The following is a 19,365-nucleotide window of genomic DNA, read 5'->3' as shown; positions in this document are numbered from 1 at the left end:
TTTTAGTGTAAATGTATGTATGTAAAAGGAACATAAAGTCCAGTCAATTCATCAGTCAAGTTACTTATTGAAGTTAGAGAACCTTTAGATGTTTTCGTAACTTTGCAGAAATGTTCCTCGCAGTTCATAGATAGTTTGTTTCTATCTACAGGCGACATTTGATTTTCTAGTTCATGTCGTTGGTGTTTGTTATGTGTAAGTACTTTTTAAATAATCAAAAAGGGAAGATATGCTTTCTTCTTCCGTACTTAATAAACCCACTTCGCTGTACACCATTAGCAACTAGTTCTGCCTATTGTGGACATAAACACAAACACGTGTTTACACTATATGACAACATTTCATTAATATACTTTGATATAACATTTAATAATTAAGATGCTCTATTTCCAAAATAATATGTTCCTAAACCGTATATATCCACACTATTAATCTAGTAGTTATCGCACGAACCTTTGGTTCACGGGGTCCGGATTCGATCCCGGTGAGAGGGTCTAGTTAAATTTTAACGCATTACTCTGGTTCGTAATTACACTGTAATGCATTAAACTGTATGTCCACGTCTCATATAGCTTTGGTGCTGAAAGGCGCGCTAAACTTTTACAAATATACAAAGCATCAGCAACTTGAGAAATAGATGTCACATACTATGAAAACTAGTTATGAACTGATGACAGATACAAAAAAATCCAATACGTATTAGGGTAACTGTCCCAATAATTGACAGTATAAGAACAGTGTTTGACAAATTGCAAGTTTCTTCACCCTTTAAATGAGCCTGGCTTACTGATCTCTCGTAGAGGTACGAAGGCATCCTTCCTTCATCTATATAGACCATCATAAAAATAATAGACTAATAATTATTATTTTTTACAATATGTATACGAAAAGTTGATCATTGTACCAGTAATTGACACCAAGATTTGTGAGATTCACCAGTAATTGACACCTTGTGACCCAGTAATTGACATCTCCTAATATCTTATTCTAATGAACCATATAATTTTCTACCAACTTATCAAGCTGATTTATAAGTTTCCACCTGGATAAACATGTTTATTTCTTTCGCTAATATAGGTATTATAGTACTATTTTGCACTGTCCATCGATTTTCTGTTTTCGTTGGAGAACTACTACTTAGAGGCAAATATTAACAGTGGTGTGGGATTAACAACACTGCAAAGGAAGAAGAGGTGGCAGCATTTGCTTGTACCTAGTCCCGCAGTCTTGTTGCGTCGGAAAAAAGACGACAGTGTCAATTACTGGTACACGGTCAATTATTGGGACAGTTACCCTACTTATACATTTATTTTACCGATTACAATCGATTTACCGGAAAATTATAAAGCATTGTTATAGCAGGGTGTCATTTGGCGTTGCAGGGGGGCAATTGCTACCATGAGTTTGAGATTTATATTTGTTTAAATCATTATTATAATAATATACTAACGAAAAACTTGACATTTTATTACATTGAGGAATCTTATTCCCTGCTAAGGTACACGGTCTGTTAGGGTGCGTAGTGTACGTATGTTTTGAACACTTTGTATAACATGTTTAGGGTTTTCCAATTAGCACTATGTTGGGATGATTACCACCTAATTATGCGTAGACTCAGAGAAGTAGATAGATATATTCGTTTCGACTAAATTAGTTTGGTACACTATAGGTTCTAATGAAGGCCTACGACTCGGTTAGGAGACAAATATTGTACAACTCTCTTACAGAATTTGGAATACCGAAAACACTAGTTAGATAAATTAAGATGTGTTAAAATGAATCGCAAAGTGAAGTCCGAGTAGGAAAATACTTGTCCACAAACATTCATGTCGAGAATAGTTTGAAACAAGGAGACACGTTGTCACCATTATTATGTAACTTTGTTCTGGAGTACGCTATAAGGAAAATCAAAGATAGCAACCGGGGCCTACAGCTGAGTGGTCTTCACCAGGTTATGACGTATGCTGATTATCTAATTCTGATAGAGGATAATAGGAGAACAATAAAAAGAAATGCAGAGGTCTTATTAAACACTTGGAGGAACATAGGTTTAGACGTAAATGCCGAAAAACTAAATACACGGGAATTCGCTGGAATCGTAGCACTGCAAATTATGGATACGTCAAAATATCAAATAATACTTTCGACAAAGTATACTTTCAGGTATGTGGGATCATTATTAACAGACCAAAACCATATCCACGAAGAAATTAAATGTGGACTGAAAGCACGGAATTCATGTTATTATTCAGTTCAAAATCTTTTGTCTTCGGGAATTCTGTCGAGGAATTTGAAGTTTAAAATCTATAAAACGATAATCATTCTTGTGTAGTATGGTTGCGAAACATGATCGCTTACTCTGAGTTAAGAACAGAGACTGAAAGGACTTGAGAATAAAATCCTAAGGCGAATATTCGGACTCAAGAGGAACGTGAATGAAAAAAGGTGGAAACTTCATAATGATGAACTGCATAATTTACTATATACCGTTTATCAAATCGTAGTAGGGCCATCAAGCCGACGAGACTCATATGGGCACGTTATGTAGCCAGAATGGAAGGAAGTAGGAACGGTTTCAAAATTTTAACTGGAATAGGAAAACTAGACGCAGATGGGAGGACAGTATTAAGATAGATCTCGCAGAAATAAGAATACAAAGAGAAACTGAATCCAGTTGCCTAAGGACAGAAGTCAATGGATAGCTTTTGTGAACGCAGCATCCCGTAGGCCATAGTGTGAGTGAATGAGTTATAGGCTCTAGTGATATTGTTCTTCTTTCTAAGGTGATAAACTCCTAAAATATAGTTAGGTGTTTTGATTTTTAGGTGAGTTACGATTTGTAGTAATGCGCACGAGTCGAGTCAAGTCAAGATTTAAGCCTGTCTCTACAAAATGTTGTCTCGACTCGGTCTGAGGTCATATTTGATCCTGTGGATTATTATTAAAATGTTGTTACTAAAAAAAATGTTTTTCTTGTTTTCTTGCGCTACTTCCAAATTGAAATAGAAAAATAACTAAATGCAAAAAATAGAACACAAATGTAAGTATTATTTAATAATGAAAGAATATTGCTTGATATCATTATGATAACAGTGCCTAATTTTAACTAGATTATAAATTAGCCTTTGTTTAATGTGACCGCTAAGAAGGTAAAACAGAAAATATGAAAGAACGATTTAGTTCCTGCGATGACACTAGTTGATGTGAGGATAAAGTTAAGCTAGAATATTAAAACATCAAAGGATGGGGGAAAATTTGACCCTGCGTGCAAGGATGGAAGAGATTTCTGTTGTTTAGCAGTTTATCACCAAACCGGGAAAAATAATTTTTTTAACGTTCCGCGATTTTAGCCTTTAGACAGATGAGTAATTAACGTTATTGTTTGTGAAATAAATTTTAGGTGTTTTCTGACCTGTAATCGAACCCGGACTTCATGTATCAAAGACACACACGCTACTCATTAGACCAGCGGGGAGGTCTGTCAGCAAATCATGTCACGTTGTAATTGAGTCGAAAGAAATACATCTATAAAATTTTTAGTCACTACTAACCTGAGCAAAAGTCTCAGTTCATTGATTGTAATTTTTTTCGAAGTAAGAGAAAAACAAAGAAAAATAAGGAATTTGGAAAAATATCAGTCTAATGTGTTACTTTGAAAATAATTAGTGACCGGAAGTAATCATTATATTGGTAATTTCACTCATTTTTTGATAAATAACTTACTACATTATGCAGCACACACTATTCAGTTATTATTATTATTATTATTATTATTATTATTATTATTATTATTATTATTATTATTATTATTATTATTATTATTATTATTATTATTATTATTATTATTTCTGAAAAGTATTGAGCCTTTCGAGGTCGAAAATCGAGAATATGTGTATGGCGATTTGAAAATAACATTATGATACCAGATACATACCATTTTGTTCTATGATCTGTCAGTTTTCTGGCAACACTGTAGTCCCGTCGCTGTAAAACTCCTGTGGTTTTTGGTCAAAAAATTGGAATACATGATTTCCCAGGCAGCGACAGTACAACTTCGAGTCTATTTTTCTGCCCGATGGCAGCAGCTCATGATACACGATATCCTTATAATCCCTCCAAATGCATAACATAACCTCTTGCGCGTCAGTGTACGCTTTTCCACAGACCGCGAAGCTTCTACTCGTTCCGATCACAATCTTTTTCGCACATTGTTGTAATTTATCCACTTCCAATCACTTGTGATCTACGGCTTCAGAAATAGCTCGAATTCATTACGTAAAGGCTCGCAGATAGAAATTAGACCGAGTTATGAGTCCGATCATGTGGCACTCAAACCTCAAGCTTCTTTTTGTAGCCAGCTTTCTCAAAATGATTTAAGACTGTTTGGTGATGGATGATGATGATGATGGTGATTTTCAGTGTAGCGTCCCTTTCAGTAGTTAGGCTATATGAGATGTGGACCTATTAATTAACGTGCAATCCGAACCACATGAGCTTTCGCCGTTGGTGATGGATATTTAGGTCATTGGCGATGTCATGACTACTTACATACCAATCTTGCTCGATTTTACCAGAATGTCATCCACATTTGCTGTGGTTGGTCGTGCATTGCGAGTAGCATCTTGGACATCGAAACGTCCAGGACGCAAGCAACTGAATCATCTTTTGATTGTTGCTGTTGCGAACGTATCTTGCCCCATAAACAGCACAAATTTCTTACCGGTTCTGGGCAGTATTTCCACCTTTATCGAAATAAAATTGTAGAATGTAACTGTTTTGCGGTAATTTGACTCATCCTTACGGCGCAATATCTTACGTCTTATTGTAAGAATTCCATCACTTTTTGTACATCTACTACTTTCAATTGTCAGCTATGAAATAGCATTTTGCCTGACACACTGCTATTCTTTTACCATGTGATTTGGGAATACTTTTCCGTAAAAGGCTGAATACTTTTTAGACTACCAGATATTATTTTACAATATCTTAAATGTAAAAGTGTCGGGGTGCGGAAAGTGAATATTTTTTTAAAATTTGCAAAAATTATCTATTTACAGAATAAACTTTATAATATTGATCGTTTAATGGTTTAAGGCATAACGAAAATACGGAGGTCAACAGAACATTTATCAGAAATACTAAAATCTCGGATAGTATGTATTAAAACCGCGTGTTACATGAAAAAATCGAAGAAAGGATGCCCAGATTCCCAAATGCGACGGTAATAGAGCCTCTTTTATTACCTATATAAAACCGTCACTTCAAACCCTTACTGTGCTTGTTTGGACTCAGCAACTGCAGAACGGATGGGGTGTTGTGTTTACAATGCTGTGAACTGCAGTAGGACTATTTTGCTTTATGGCGAGTTCTTTTGGAGAGAAACTATCCTACCAGCTGTGAATCTTACAAGCGTTGTAGCAGTGACGTCATTATCTTACCTCCAGCAGAGCGGAGCTCCAGGAGATATTTTATAAAAGAATAATCAGACACAAGCAAGTTACACATTTGAATTTTTTATGTCTTTTTTTGTCAGAAGCGGTAAAGAAGAGAAAAATCGTTTGCTCAGATTCACTAAGATTAAACTGCCAAAAAAGAATCTAGCTGGAATTTCATTTCGTGGGATTACACAAAAAAGAAAACTGTTGATGGGGTTCTGCAGGGATACTGAATCTTATATGATCTGTTGAGCCATCACGATGTACTGAGGAAAGGAATAATGGGCTATTATATCTATCCCTTTATCGTATGAAAAGTAATTTTAAAGAATAATGATCACTAAATATAATATTCACGTTTTGAGTCTTAATTTCGAGTACATGAATACATACTTTGAGTTTACCATGTTAATATGTTAATAGCTAATTTTCTTCCTCTATTTGATTTTTCTTTTTAAAATCAGTTTCACAAGAACAATATATATCGTATAATTACAGGTGAATTTGTTCGATTGTCACTAAACTTAGCACAGTGGCCTTCCTAGTACGCATGTGAAAAATTTTCCTTTGCAGTCCGTGGTTCCTGAATTATGGGCAAGGTTGGGATTTGGACTTAGAAAAATGTTTGCATTCACGGAAAATGTTCTAATTGCTGTTTAAAACAAAAGTACTGTACAAACGTTAATTTGAGACATAAGAAACTAAATGTTCAGACGGGTAATTAACTGTGTTGTAGGTGCTGTGTGCTTATAATAAAGATGTGCTAAAATCAACGAAAAAAAATTTTTCCCATGGTAGAGAGGCTTACTATTTAATTTCTTTAGCATAATATCTATGTGTAACAGCATGTTCTAACAAGACCATCTTGAATATGAACCTTCGAGAAATTTATAGTATAAGACTTAAAATCATTAAATGCATAATATCTTCTCGCAAAGTCAGTTTACACTGACGAGTTTGAGTTGATTACTTGATTTGGTTACCAAGATAGGAAGCTAAAGAAGAAAAACTTTCAGAGATAATCTCGTACTATAATAGATTCTATCAGTTTGAATATAGGTCGCAATCCATGTACCAATTAACGCTTTATGCGACGTCCAGTATGATTTTAAAATTTAAGTTGTGATTTTCTTAAATATTTTGTCTTTTGTGTTTAAGGTGAGTACGAGCTCAGGAGGCACACTAACTTCATGACAAAGCCCCCATCTGTCGTGAAAGTCCCTGCTTCGATCCTAAACCATGAGAGTTTGTGGTGGACAGCATTGTACGTCGATTTTCTTAGGGGTTCACATTTTCCTTCCACATTTTCATTCTGTAAATTATTTTATAATCGTGTACTCTTATAAATTCTCTCTTCTAGCTTGAAGGGCATAATTGAGAACAGTACGTAAAAATTTCTCTTCATCAAGCACGAATTTACTGGTGCTTGCCAAAGTTGCCAAAAAGTTACATAAAATTCAAATTTAGTGGTGTTCCCCTCCCTCAACCAAAAGTTACCCTTTTAATCCAGAGATGTTTCAACTCGCGAGCCCACCTCTTGAGCTCATTCGGTTTAAACCTCAGTACATTAGCGCGAGCCATGGATAGTGAGTCAGAGTCGAGTCTGAGGAGGCGTCAGTTTGGGATTAGTGATACACCCACAAAAACCGCGACACCAATAAAACTAATGAGCAAGAGATTGAACGTCCGCGAGTCTCATTAAGGATACGAATCTGAGCTCGAGCGAGGGCGAATCTGAGGTAGCGTTAGCCTCGTGAAAATTAAGAAGCATGAGCCCGATTGAGAATAATGAAACCGAGACCGAGTCAGCCCCGATCGTAAAATTGCATAGATGTTTCAATATAGTGGTTCACTAAAGCTTCCTTTTCACTTCTGCGTCCACTGTGGTAAATTCATTGCCCTGAGTGAAGTGTCCTAAATCCATGCAAAGGAATGACACGTGCGTATTGTTTTTATAGAAAAGCCTCCTACACCGAATTTAGTCATTTATATCCATTCATTTTTTTAAAAGTAGTTTTAGAGGCAGAATTCTGAAATTCACGAAAGCTTATGAGATATGAATATTTTTTGTATGTAAAGGCCCATATATAGTAAATTTGTGATCCCATATAGTTTAAAAGCCCTTCCCGTGCATATACTTATACTTTTTGCAAGCATAGTTCCAGATTCGATCCCTGATGCGAGTACTAAGTTTCGGGTATGTACCCGAGGAATGGTCCGGATGCTGATTTAAGCAATAGATCTTATCTCACTTAGCCTAAGGAACTTTGAACTCCAACGAATCGTCATTCACCAACTGATTCGGGGTTAATCCAAAACTCATATGAATGAATGTGGTGTCCGTACTTTATTCCAATGGTTCAAAAGAAACATCTAATAATAAATTATTTCTTTTTCCAGTCTTCGGAATGTAATTTCAAAAAGTCGCACAAATGTATTCAAATACTCGTATTGTACAATATGTACAATAGCCCTCTGACCTTCAGTAGTATTTGGGATACTTGGTGCGATTTTCTCCCTCAGGGTCTCTGTCCAGGGATGTATAGGATCACCCCTTTAAATTTTGGCATGGGTACTTTGGTACACCCTAAATTTTCAAGAGGGATGAGTAGGACCACTTCCTGGATTTTGGAAATGCCCAAAACTAAAAATTTTGTAGGATAGTATAGGACCAATGTACAAATATCTGAAAGTCTAGGTGGTACAGCTAGTGCCTTTGTATGGGTAAAAAATTGCCAAAAATTCAAATTTAGGAATTGTTTATTTTTCCTGTAAGGTGAGAATAAAATGCATACCCCTTCTCAAAGTTTGGTAGGGGTACATTGTCGTACTGCGTTAATTTGAAATTTGTCAAAAGATTGAAATTGGCAGTTGTTTTATAGGACTCGAATACATACCTCTCTCTGTGTGGTCCACCTTGTCCACTTCCTGTTTCTTCTTCTTATTTTTTAAAATGCCAAATTCGAAATCAATACTACTTCCAAGTGTGCGGTTTTTGTCTTAATTTGTCCTCTAAAATGTCTTTCATAGTACATAACTGGCATCGTACACTCTCTTAAATTTTGGCATGATTCATACATGATAAATAGTATAAAAACTATATTTAAAAAAAGTGAATTCAATGAAAGAGCATTTATCAACGTTTAAAGATAAGCAAGTTATTTCACAATATTCTTCAGTTATGAAAGAGTTAGACGTAAATCGTGCAATTCATTATAATCACACACTATAATAATATTCTTAAATATAATTTAACATATTCTGAATATATACTACATTTTGAATATTTAATTTCTTGTAAATAGGTTAGATAAACATTAATGCATATTTAAATTAAACCCTCGTCTTGTCTGTCATCATATGATTGGATTATGTAAGGTTAAACTATTTATGCTGTATTATTTAACTGTTAAACTGCTTAAACAATTGGTGATACTCAGTTTTTTTTTTTTTAATATTATTAAGAAGGAAATTACTTGCATCTCCTAATTAAGGAAGACAGCCTACAATGCTACAATCTATGAAATAATTTTTAATAGAACGCTTTCGTCTATTTGATTGTGTACTGTTGTTTCTATTACGTTACTTACACCTGTAAGGGATCAGAAGTTTAGTTAATGTGTTTGTATTTCGTTTGTGAGACACATGTATTAAAAAAAAAAGAACGCTCTGTGTTTAATATACAAGTACCTACCTCGGCTTCATTACCACCATAAACCTCCAGACATTTCCGTAGGCCTATACCTTCTGCTTATAGTAATAAACATGACAAATCACAGGTAGTCTATATCAGAGTTCTTGAGCTTTATTTACTTGTATTCAATGCCTGAAGCCCGTAACTTGTTTCAGTGAACAACAAGTTTTTGATGCTTGGATTAAGTGATTTGGAAGTAGACACTGGTTCGATTGTTGATCAGAGTTTAGCGCCCCTTGCAATCGGGCTGTGACTAGTGTTGTAAAAAAAACGTTTTTTTTTCTGTGAAGTTTTTTTTTCAATAAAAAACATTGTTCTTTTTCATGTTTTTTTTCAAAAGTCTGTTTTTTTTTTCTGGTAACGATTATTTATTGATTTATGTTGCAGATTATTGAAGTAATCAACAGAACTTGAGTCGAAGCCCTCGTAACTTACAAATCGTTTGTTTCTTTGAACCTATACGAGCAAAATTGTGTGATTATTCCTTTCGGTCCCAGGTCATTTTTGGCGTTTTCCTACATTTCCAGTTAGTGACTTATTGCTCAAAAACTATTCATTCGATTGATATGGTTAAGGCTTTGTTTTTAAGAAAATGAATGTGGCTATTTTTTGGTGTAAGTTGTATTACAGTGTTGCCAATCGGTGGGAAATTATTGAGGGAAATGTAGGGGTGAAAATTTACAAAAAATCCCTAACCGAATTTCAAAAATTTTTTGTATCTAGCACCACTGCTGCTATATGGGTTTAAATCACCTAAACAAATCTTTGGTGTGTTGACAAGGTACAGCGAAATCCTGAAGTCCCTGGCTTCCATTCAAAGAGGGAAAGAAAAAATATGTCATACACATGAAATTCTGACACTTTTTACGCCTCAGAAGCAAAAATCAAATATGCCGGGGTACAGCTTCTCTAATTATCCTATTGAAACTTTTTATGGTGCGCTCTATAGGGCAAAGAGGAAGCTTTCAGGTAGTGGTACGTTTGTTTCAATGTAGCCAGTAAGAGGGTAATAATAGAGGGGAAAAGGGAAATTTTCCGAATTTTTCACCTAATAGCGGAAATTAATTGTTTTGGCTGGAAACGCTGCCATCAGACAAAAGAAAACTATCTGAAAATAAACCGTAGTGCTCCAAGAATATATCCTACAAGTATCATGGCGATATATAACAGAGTAAGCATGAAATTTAAAAAAAAAATCTCATTCTACCTCAGAAATTCACCATTTCTTACCATTTCCAGAACATGGTTTATTATAAACGTCAACTGTACTTCCCCTAATTATTCTAGTAAAATTTTTTATGGTGCGCTGTGTAGGCTAAGGATGCATTTGTTCGAATGTAGCCAACAAGAAGGAAATAATAGAAATAGAAAAGGGAATTTTTCCCAAAATTTGCCCCAAAAATCTGGAATTAAAATTTTTTGTAGCTAGCAACACTATTATCAGACACACACAAACTATCTTAAAATAAGCTTTGGTATCCCTCTAATATATCCTACAAGTATTGTGACGATATCTAATAAAGTAAGCATGTCAATTAAAAATATCTCATTCTACCTTTAAAAAAAATCACAGTTATCTTTCCAATTAGAGAACAAGGTCCACTGTAAACCTCAACTGTACTTCCCCTAATTATTCTATTTAAACATTCTATAGTGCATTGTGTAGAGCAAAGACGAGACTTTCAGATGCTGGTACGTTTGTTCCGATATAGCCAACAAGAGGGAAATAATAGAGACAAATATATAATTTTTCCAAAATTTCCCCCTAAAATCTGGAATTAAAATATTCTGTAGCTGGCAACACTGCTACCAAACAGACGCAAACTATCTTAAATCAAACATTGGTACACCACTAATATATCCTACAAGTATTATGGCGATATTTAAGGAACAAAGCTTCTAATTACCAAAAATATATTACGGTAAACAGAAAAGTAAGGGAAAATTAGAAAAATCAAGGGCTAGAACCTAAATACGAATTTTACGTGCGCCCCCTAATTACCCCATTGTAACGATCTGTACTTTCGTTTGTTAAGTAAGGACGAATGTTCGATTGGCGTAAGTTGACTTGCACTCGGACATATAGGTACGGATTTATAAACAAAAGTTTCTAATTTTTTGCCCAAATATAGGAGAATTTTAATTTCCCTAAATGGCAACACTGCGCACAAGGCCCGTCCAATTGATGTCAACAGTTAGGTATCCATCCGAGGTATCTACTGGCAAGTCTTAAGGATGTCTTTCTACGACGAAGGAAGCTACAAGGAAAAAAGTAAAGGAAATTCGAAATTAAAAAATTCTCGAATTTTTGACTGGGGTGAAATTTGAGAAGGAAATTAATATGATAAACTATAGTCCAACCACATTTTGCAAGAATAATATCCCGATATCTTAATTAGTGTCCACACTGGAGCGGATTAAACAAGTGACACACCTGTGTGTGCCACTTTGGCCACATGGGCCACCGAGTACACATTTGATTACATTTTTTTGACTACTAACTTGTGTTGTTGTTGTAGTTATAGTCTCGACTAATAATAATATGGTTGTAAACAATAACTTTATAAGGAAAATTTTCTCTCCTTTTTACATCTTACTTCCAACACTGTTGGTGAGAAACGTAGGGTGTTTCAAAATAAATTTTGGGGTTTTAAGTCTTCGTAGTACTTATTACATTTTACGTACAATTATAAGCAATGCATCAAGTAAAAGAGCACCTCAAACAGTCTTTGCTACAAGTGTTCAATGTGAGATTCATTCGTCACACGGCACACATCTAGTCGATAGGCGAGAAAGGCCCATAAACTTTCCGCCACATGGCACAAAACACATTCAATTTAGGGGAGTTTCGTTTCAATTGTACCATCTCCTGAGGATTTGCTGACGGTCAGATGCAAACATTATGAGTGTTCACATTAGCTCTTAGGTGAAAAGTCGATTTATCACTGAAGACGACACGATCCAGAAAATCTTCATTGTTATGCAGGAATATTTCACTTGCAAAATTGGCACGTAAACCGTAGTCTGTAGGCTTTAGACCTGTAGCAACTGCAAACAATAAAAACGTAGTTGCAAACGTCTCCTTAATATTCTTCACACAGACGGTTGCACTCTACAGGTTCTATCTTTATTAAAACACAAAAAGCTTTCTGCTCTCTAGTCTCCATCTTTGCTACTTGATCTTTCTAACGGCAGATAGAAGAAACAATGCATGTACATGCGTGGGTACAAAACTGTTTGAGTTGCTCTTTCATTTGATATAATATTTATAATTGTAAGTTAATTGTAATCAAAGTTTCAAAACCCTAATATTAATTTTGAAACACCCTGCATTACTTCAAATTGAGTCATCCTATATTCAGGTCCTAGTCAATTTGTCGCCTCATGCAATGGCATAATTTGCCGCCTCCTCCTTTCTCCAGAAAGAACAAATCTTAGAAGTCATGATTTTAAGAATGCTACTCCAGCATGAACAACAAAGGTGAGGGTAAGTGCAGTTGCACTCAGAAAGGCTTAAATACTTACTAAAAATGCAATCCCGTTGTGTCTCTTTTTTTCTTTAAATGTTAATCTATTATGATAGTGAAAGATAAAGCAAACACACCTGCAGAGGAAAGATGGTAATCCTTTTTATAGAATTCACTATCGAGCTTCAATCTCAATGTATCAGTTTGAAATTCCAGTGCAACTAGGTCTTTTATCTTGATTTCTTGATTTTTCTTCTACATCTTCTAACATTTCTTTTTTTTAAAAAAAACTTGTTTCTATCTTCAATGATAAGGAACTTGCTTCTGACAAAAACAAGACTACTTTCATATCAAAATTGTGATAACTTACTAAACGGAACAGATATTCACTAATATTCGATAATTGAATTCTTGCATTTGACAACAATCAAGCAATTTGTGCTCGGATTTATTCGAGCATTTGCTTTAGCATTGTCCATGTGGCCTTAAACTAATGCAACCTAAACATAATTTATGAATGTTGTATTCAAATAGAAGGTCAGCTTAGTAAATGTAACTACCATCATCATGAAGTCTGTTTCCAACAAGAAATATTTTATTTAAATAATATACTTATGACAGATTTTGCCGGACCATCCAAGCTTGCCGTTCCACGCAAATGCACGTGTTGCATATATATGCAGTGGCGTATTTAGGGGGGCTTCCGGGCTTAACCCCCCCCCCCCGAAACCTTACTCCTTACTATAGTAAAGTATATGAAATATCTTGCAGAATTTTCACATTTTCAGGCAAATGTCCCCGAAATGCCTCCCGAAACAAAATCGTAAATACGCCACTGCATATATGGTAGAGCCGGCTCTGCATATCATATATATCTACTCGACAAATTATTTATATATGACATTTAGAAAAATACTATTAGGCAAATTAGTATTAGTTTTTACCTTTAGACAAGTTATTGGAATTTTATACTGTTCGTGACATTATTTTCGTACTTATTAAAGGCCTGCATTCACGAAAAAACAAAATTCCATTTCTACTTTTATTTCTTAGTTGATATTGATGAAAACTGCTGAAACCCGAATTGTTAATAAGTATGGTATTCATGTAAATTGTAAAATATTTGTAGCGTATCAGTATCTAGCGTTTAATTTATGTTGCATTTTACGGTGATTACACCAACATAAAAATATTTCATACTTAAATAGACGTAAGATGCATTACAAATGACTATTTGAAAGAAAACGAAATTTAGAAAAAAAACGAGAGGCAATGTTTTTTTTTCTAAAAAAAAACGTACATTTCTGAAAAAATACGAATCGTTTTTTTTTTTCTATTTACAACACTAGCTGTGACAGACTATGGGATTCGAACCACATGTTCTACCACTGTGAATCGAACTCTGGCCTCCTGTATCAAAGACGCTTGGGATAACCGTATAACCTCGTAGGAGCTCACTAGAAGTATATGATGTGAGTGGAAATTTTTCGCCCCTGTTCCTCCTCCAAACTTGTTGATTGATTGTTTGGTTTGTATTTAACTGTAGCGGTAAGCAGAGATGCTAGAATGAGACCTACAGTTTAAGCAGGGATCTGAAGCAGTGAACTCCTTGTGCGAATTGAGCTTTCTCCTGGCTATATGGTTAGCTCGCGCGCCTCTGTTACTGGAGACTTGGATTCGATTCCTGGCGAAAATTCATGAGGTTTTGATCACACTATAAACTCTAAATCCACGTCTCCTGTTCCTTTGCTTCTGAAAGGAACTCTAAACTCTGATTCAACCACCGAGAATTGAACTTAAAGCCTCTTTGACCGAGAGTGCACATGCATTGACCACTTTCTTATTTTTATTTTTGAGCAAAAACTGAAGCACTAAGTATACCCGCTTTTTCCTTTTTGTCGCTTTATTTTGAAAGTATTTTTTCATACTTTCTCTTAATAACATTGACTTGACACTTTTGTTCTGCTTTTTCATATTATGCAAACGACAAGGACACCACAGAAACACCGAGAGCAGTTAAAAGATTCACATGTTTTTCAGTGGAACTCGAACTCAGGATAAACTGCATCTTATAATCTGCAACCGAATGCTGCAAACCCCTCATCTGTGGATACCGGCAACTAGATCGACGAGGAGGGCTTACCATATTTGTTGCTATTAAAAGTTAAATAATATTACCGGATTTTGAGATTTCTTAAATTTAAAGTTTTCTGCCGTAATATTGTTACCATCAGCAAATAATAAACATTGATAAATTAAATGGTAGCTACTGAATCTTCTTTCCCGCGTTATTAGTAAATTAGCATAAAGAACATCATTACCCCTACGTTTCTACTCTAGAATTTTAAGTCAAAGTCTGTTTTTTTTTCTTTGTAAATATTTAAAAGATGGTCAGTAACGTCAATGTTTATTAGCAAACGTAACTAACAAGTTTTGTAGTTCTAAAATAGCTTATAATTTAGTGACCATTTATGTTTTTTGCATAATGGCTTATTGAACAAATGATTGAAATACTGAATAAGTAGTTTCTTGATTAACATCTTTTCAATTGTTTTCTGTTCAAAAATATATTAGAAACAAAAAAGTAAAAACAAAGAAAAGAATTTTTCGTTTAACGTCCCACGACGTTATGTCCTTTAGGCCGTGGAATCATTTTTTTTCTGTTCTCATAGGGAATCGAATCCGGAACTACGTGCACATTAGAGACAAGAGGAGAATGATTTGTAATTTGGTTTAATATATATGATTTAATTTCCTATATTAACTTAGCTGTGATGTTTTTGTAATTTTCTTGCTCCTATACATGATACATGCAGTATGCATGTTCGTTGCAGCAAAATTCAGATTCTTCACTTTACAAGAAGTAGCAGACAGAATTCGAACTAGGGATGGTCACAAAGTTCCGTTTCCGCAAGGAACCGGTTCTTGGAGTACGGTTTTCAGAACCGGTTCCGGAACCGAAAATCCAGTTCCAGAGCCAGATGTTGGAAACCGGTTCCAGAACCGTATCTTAGAAACTGGTTCCAGACCTGGACCCGAAAGCTCCCAAATACCCGTAAAGGAGGCACAAAGGTTACTTTCAGAGCACTGCAAAGAGGTCCACGCGCTCTCGCCCATACCCACTTGTGCCTCCAGGAAAAAATTTTGGTCCATCAGTGGGTGTTTAGCCAAATGAGACAAACGGCCGCCGCCTGGGGCCTACCTGTCGCTTCCACCATTTAATCTAGCACACTGTTCACAGCCTGTCAGCAGCTCGGGTTTAGCGTAGGGATGACCACAAAGCTCCGGTTCCTGCTTGGAAATCCGGTTTTCAAAACCGGTCCAGACCTGGATCCGAAAACCCGGTTCCTGGCGTGGATCCGAAAAACTGGTCCCGGAACCGGATCCTCTAGAACCAGATACGTTCAGAGCCGAAAACCAGGAACCGGTTCTGGTCATCCCTAATTCGAACCCATGCTAAAAATAAGTAGTTTTACGGAGTTCTGTGGCGCTGACCACCAAATCACGAAAGCATGGCTTCGAAAATGCTTCTACGTCCGTATGTACAGATGGTGATCAGAAAAATGGAAACACCTGAAGGAAATTGCAACTTACCAGATTAATATGGTGTCGGGCCACCTTTCGCCTTCAGAACAGCCTTGATGCGACGTGGGATGGAGGCATAAAGGTCGTGAATGGTAGCAAGTGGAATTTTACACCATTTCTCGTGCAGGGCATCGGCCAGTTCTGTGAGAGAGGATGGAGGTGGAAATCGTCGCCGGAGTCGTGTTTCCAAGACGGACCACAGATGTTCAATTATGTTGAGATCTGAGGATTGGGCGGGCCAGGGGAGGTGTTGAACTTCATCCCGATGTTCCTCAAACCACGCTGCAACAACGCCAGCTGTGTGAATGGGTGCATTATCATCCTGGAAGATGGCGTCATTGTCCGGGAACAACATCCGGACCATAGGATGCAAGTGGTCTCCTAAAATTGCGACATAATCATTGGCAGTGATTCGTCCGCTAAGTGTGACCACAGGACCCAAAGAAAACCATAATATGGCGGCGCACAGCATCACCGAGCCTCCGCCATGTTTCACAGTTGGGCGGAGACCCTGCAGATGATAAGCTTCTTTGGGCGTTCTCCACACATAAACACGGCCCGTGGTTGGGAATAGGGTGAAGGATGACTCATCCGACCATATCACACGTTTCCAGTCCTCAACGGTCCAAGTTGCATGGTCGCGGCACCATTTGCGGCGTGTGAAAGCGTTATGGTCCCTGATGAGCGGTTTGGCCCGTGCAACACGACCCCGTAAGTTCATGTCATGTAATTCGCAGCGGACTGTGATTGTCGAAACAGGGTGGGGAGGTGCTGATTGAGTTCCTCGGTCACTTGCTCCGCAGTGGCACGACGATTCTACGTGACAATGCGCTTTAATACCCGGCGTGACCTGTCACTCATGATTTTCTTCCGCTCACTGTTCCGCTTCCCCGATATGGTTTTCCCGTGTGTTGTGTAGGCCGTCATCACCTTCGACACTGTCCCACGCGACACACCTAACACAGTAGCCACTGCCGTCACACTCACTCCACAACCGCGCACCAACAATTTGCCCTCTGAAAATCTGAGAGGTCTCCCATTTTACACTACCTCCGTCTGCTGCAACCACTGGACACTGCTGTTCCACTGCGCCTGACGTAGTATGGAGATCGACCTAACACACCACCACCAGCGGTCCGGCGCTGCGGGCGCCACGACACCACTGCCAACCCATACATCTGACGTGTTGCCAATTACAGGTGTTTACATTTTTCTGATCACCATCTGTATGTAGCTTTCTTGGTAATCCTGTCTCTTGCAGAATTATTCCGTATCACCTAGTATGCTACGATGGTCAAATATATACTTACTTGGCGGCAACATGATGGTCTATTGGTTCGCTTAAGACTACACGTGTTCGTCTCTGTCAGAAGTGAAAGAAAATAAATTTCTCTTTAAGCACACATCCGATGGACGTAAAGATGTAGGTTCATTTTTTTTTTTTTTATCACTGTGGAAGGCAGTCTAGGTTTTTGTGACCAGAAGTGTACCTGTCATTCCTATGAGATGATTCCATAGAACTGTAAATGAAGGATAAGGGGGGGGAAAGGAGGATTGTCACAAAACTGCATTTTCGAGAAAACTTCGATTTTATATTGTAAACCGCGTAATAAAGAATAGTGTAGTCAAATCTTTTGCCCCGTTTTACATGGACATTTCGACATTTAGGCATGCATGGCATATACTGTCAAATAGTACTAAGAGCACCCAATAAAGCACACACATGGACATTCCTTGTTTTTTCCCCTTACCCTTCCCTATGTACTCAATTGTGCAAACTGAATTCCTGAAATTAGGAAAAGTTGTTTAAACGATTTCGAAGAAAATTCGTAATTTTATGTATTTACATACATGGTGTTTCAAAACTATTTGGACGATTACAACTCTCATACTTCTTTACTAATTGTGCAAATCACTTAAAATTTGACACAAAAGTGTTAGAACAGTCGAAGTTTCAGTAATAAAAATTGTAATGCAAAACTCACAGATATTGATCGTGAATTTGCTGCGTTATCCTTCACACACGAATTCGGTAATTTAATTCCTCCCGGTTTTTTTTTTTTTTTTTTTAAGTATGTTTTCATCAACACCTTGCACTGCAGCAGTAATGCACTCTTGCAGTTCACTAAAATCTTGAGGCAGAGATGGTCTGTATACAATGCCTTTGAGATCTCCCAATTGAAAAAGCAGGTTAAGTCCGGTGATTTTGGTGGTCAACATAACAGCTGTTGATTATTGTGAGCAGATCACCCAATCAAGCAGCGTGACAGTTTGATGTTAATGTAATTCCTAACATTGCGATTAAAATGCCAAGGGGCTTCATCCAGTTGATAAATAAAGTTGCAATATCATGTTCAAGCTGTGGTATAAGGCACGAAACGAAATAAGCATGTATAGGAATATTTCTCCAGTCACAGTTTCTTCTGGAAAGAAGTACAGACCGTACAGTTTGGAATATTAAATGGCACAAAACATTTAGTTTCGATGAATCAAGCACAATTTCAACGATTTTATGAGACTTCTCAGCACCTCAGATACGACCAGTGTTGGGGAAGAGCATCTGGACCGTAGGATCCATATGGTCCTCTAAAATGGCAGTAACGCGATTTATAAGCCGTCAGCTTAGGACCCAGCCCAAATCATCACAGAGGAGCCGAGCCACCTTGTTTTACAATTTTTTACGGAGACGCTGCGAATCATATTCTTCTTTGGGCGACCGCCACACACAGAATAAAATGAAGGTTTTAAACAGTGGCGGCTAATGTTAGTGTTGCAGCGTTGCGCAACGACCAAAGTATTTCAAGAAAAAATATTATTATCAATAGTAGTAAAGAACAGAAAAAATACTCTTTAATACTTGCATATATACACTTTAAATAACATATTTTTTACTTCTGTAACTGTCCGTTCCGTTAATTCATTTTAAAAGCGAAAAATAATCCGTCACAGAGTCTCTAATTTACATTGTGTTGCAGCGAGCATGCAACGACCACATTCCTTCAGCGCGGGAATTGGAGCAAATGTTAAGTCTCCTTTCCCCTATCTCAGAAGTTAAAGGGACTGGTCGTTGCAGTGCTTCTGCAACACAGCACGATTTCCAGTGAACGAGAAGGTTTTTCACGCTAAATAAGATTTCTGAATTTTCTTTCACTAGCAATTAACAAATGGAATTTGTTTTTATGCA

At 36.8% G+C, this 19,365-nt stretch overlaps 1 protein-coding gene across 6 annotated transcripts in view; it reads left to right on the top strand.

Annotated features, from left to right (window-relative positions):
* Positions 1 to 19,365, top strand: part of LOC145664628 (uncharacterized) — a 435,530-nt gene that overhangs the window by 165,422 nt on the left and 250,743 nt on the right. The window lies entirely within an intron of this gene.

Source organism: Thermobia domestica, chromosome 11, assembly GCF_964235325.1.
Source record: "Thermobia domestica chromosome 11, izTheDome1.hap1.1, whole genome shotgun sequence".
NCBI lineage: Eukaryota > Metazoa > Arthropoda > Insecta > Zygentoma > Lepismatidae > Thermobia > Thermobia domestica.
Note: the sequence above shows the minus strand (reverse complement) of the source record. Positions and strands in the feature narration are given on the sequence as shown.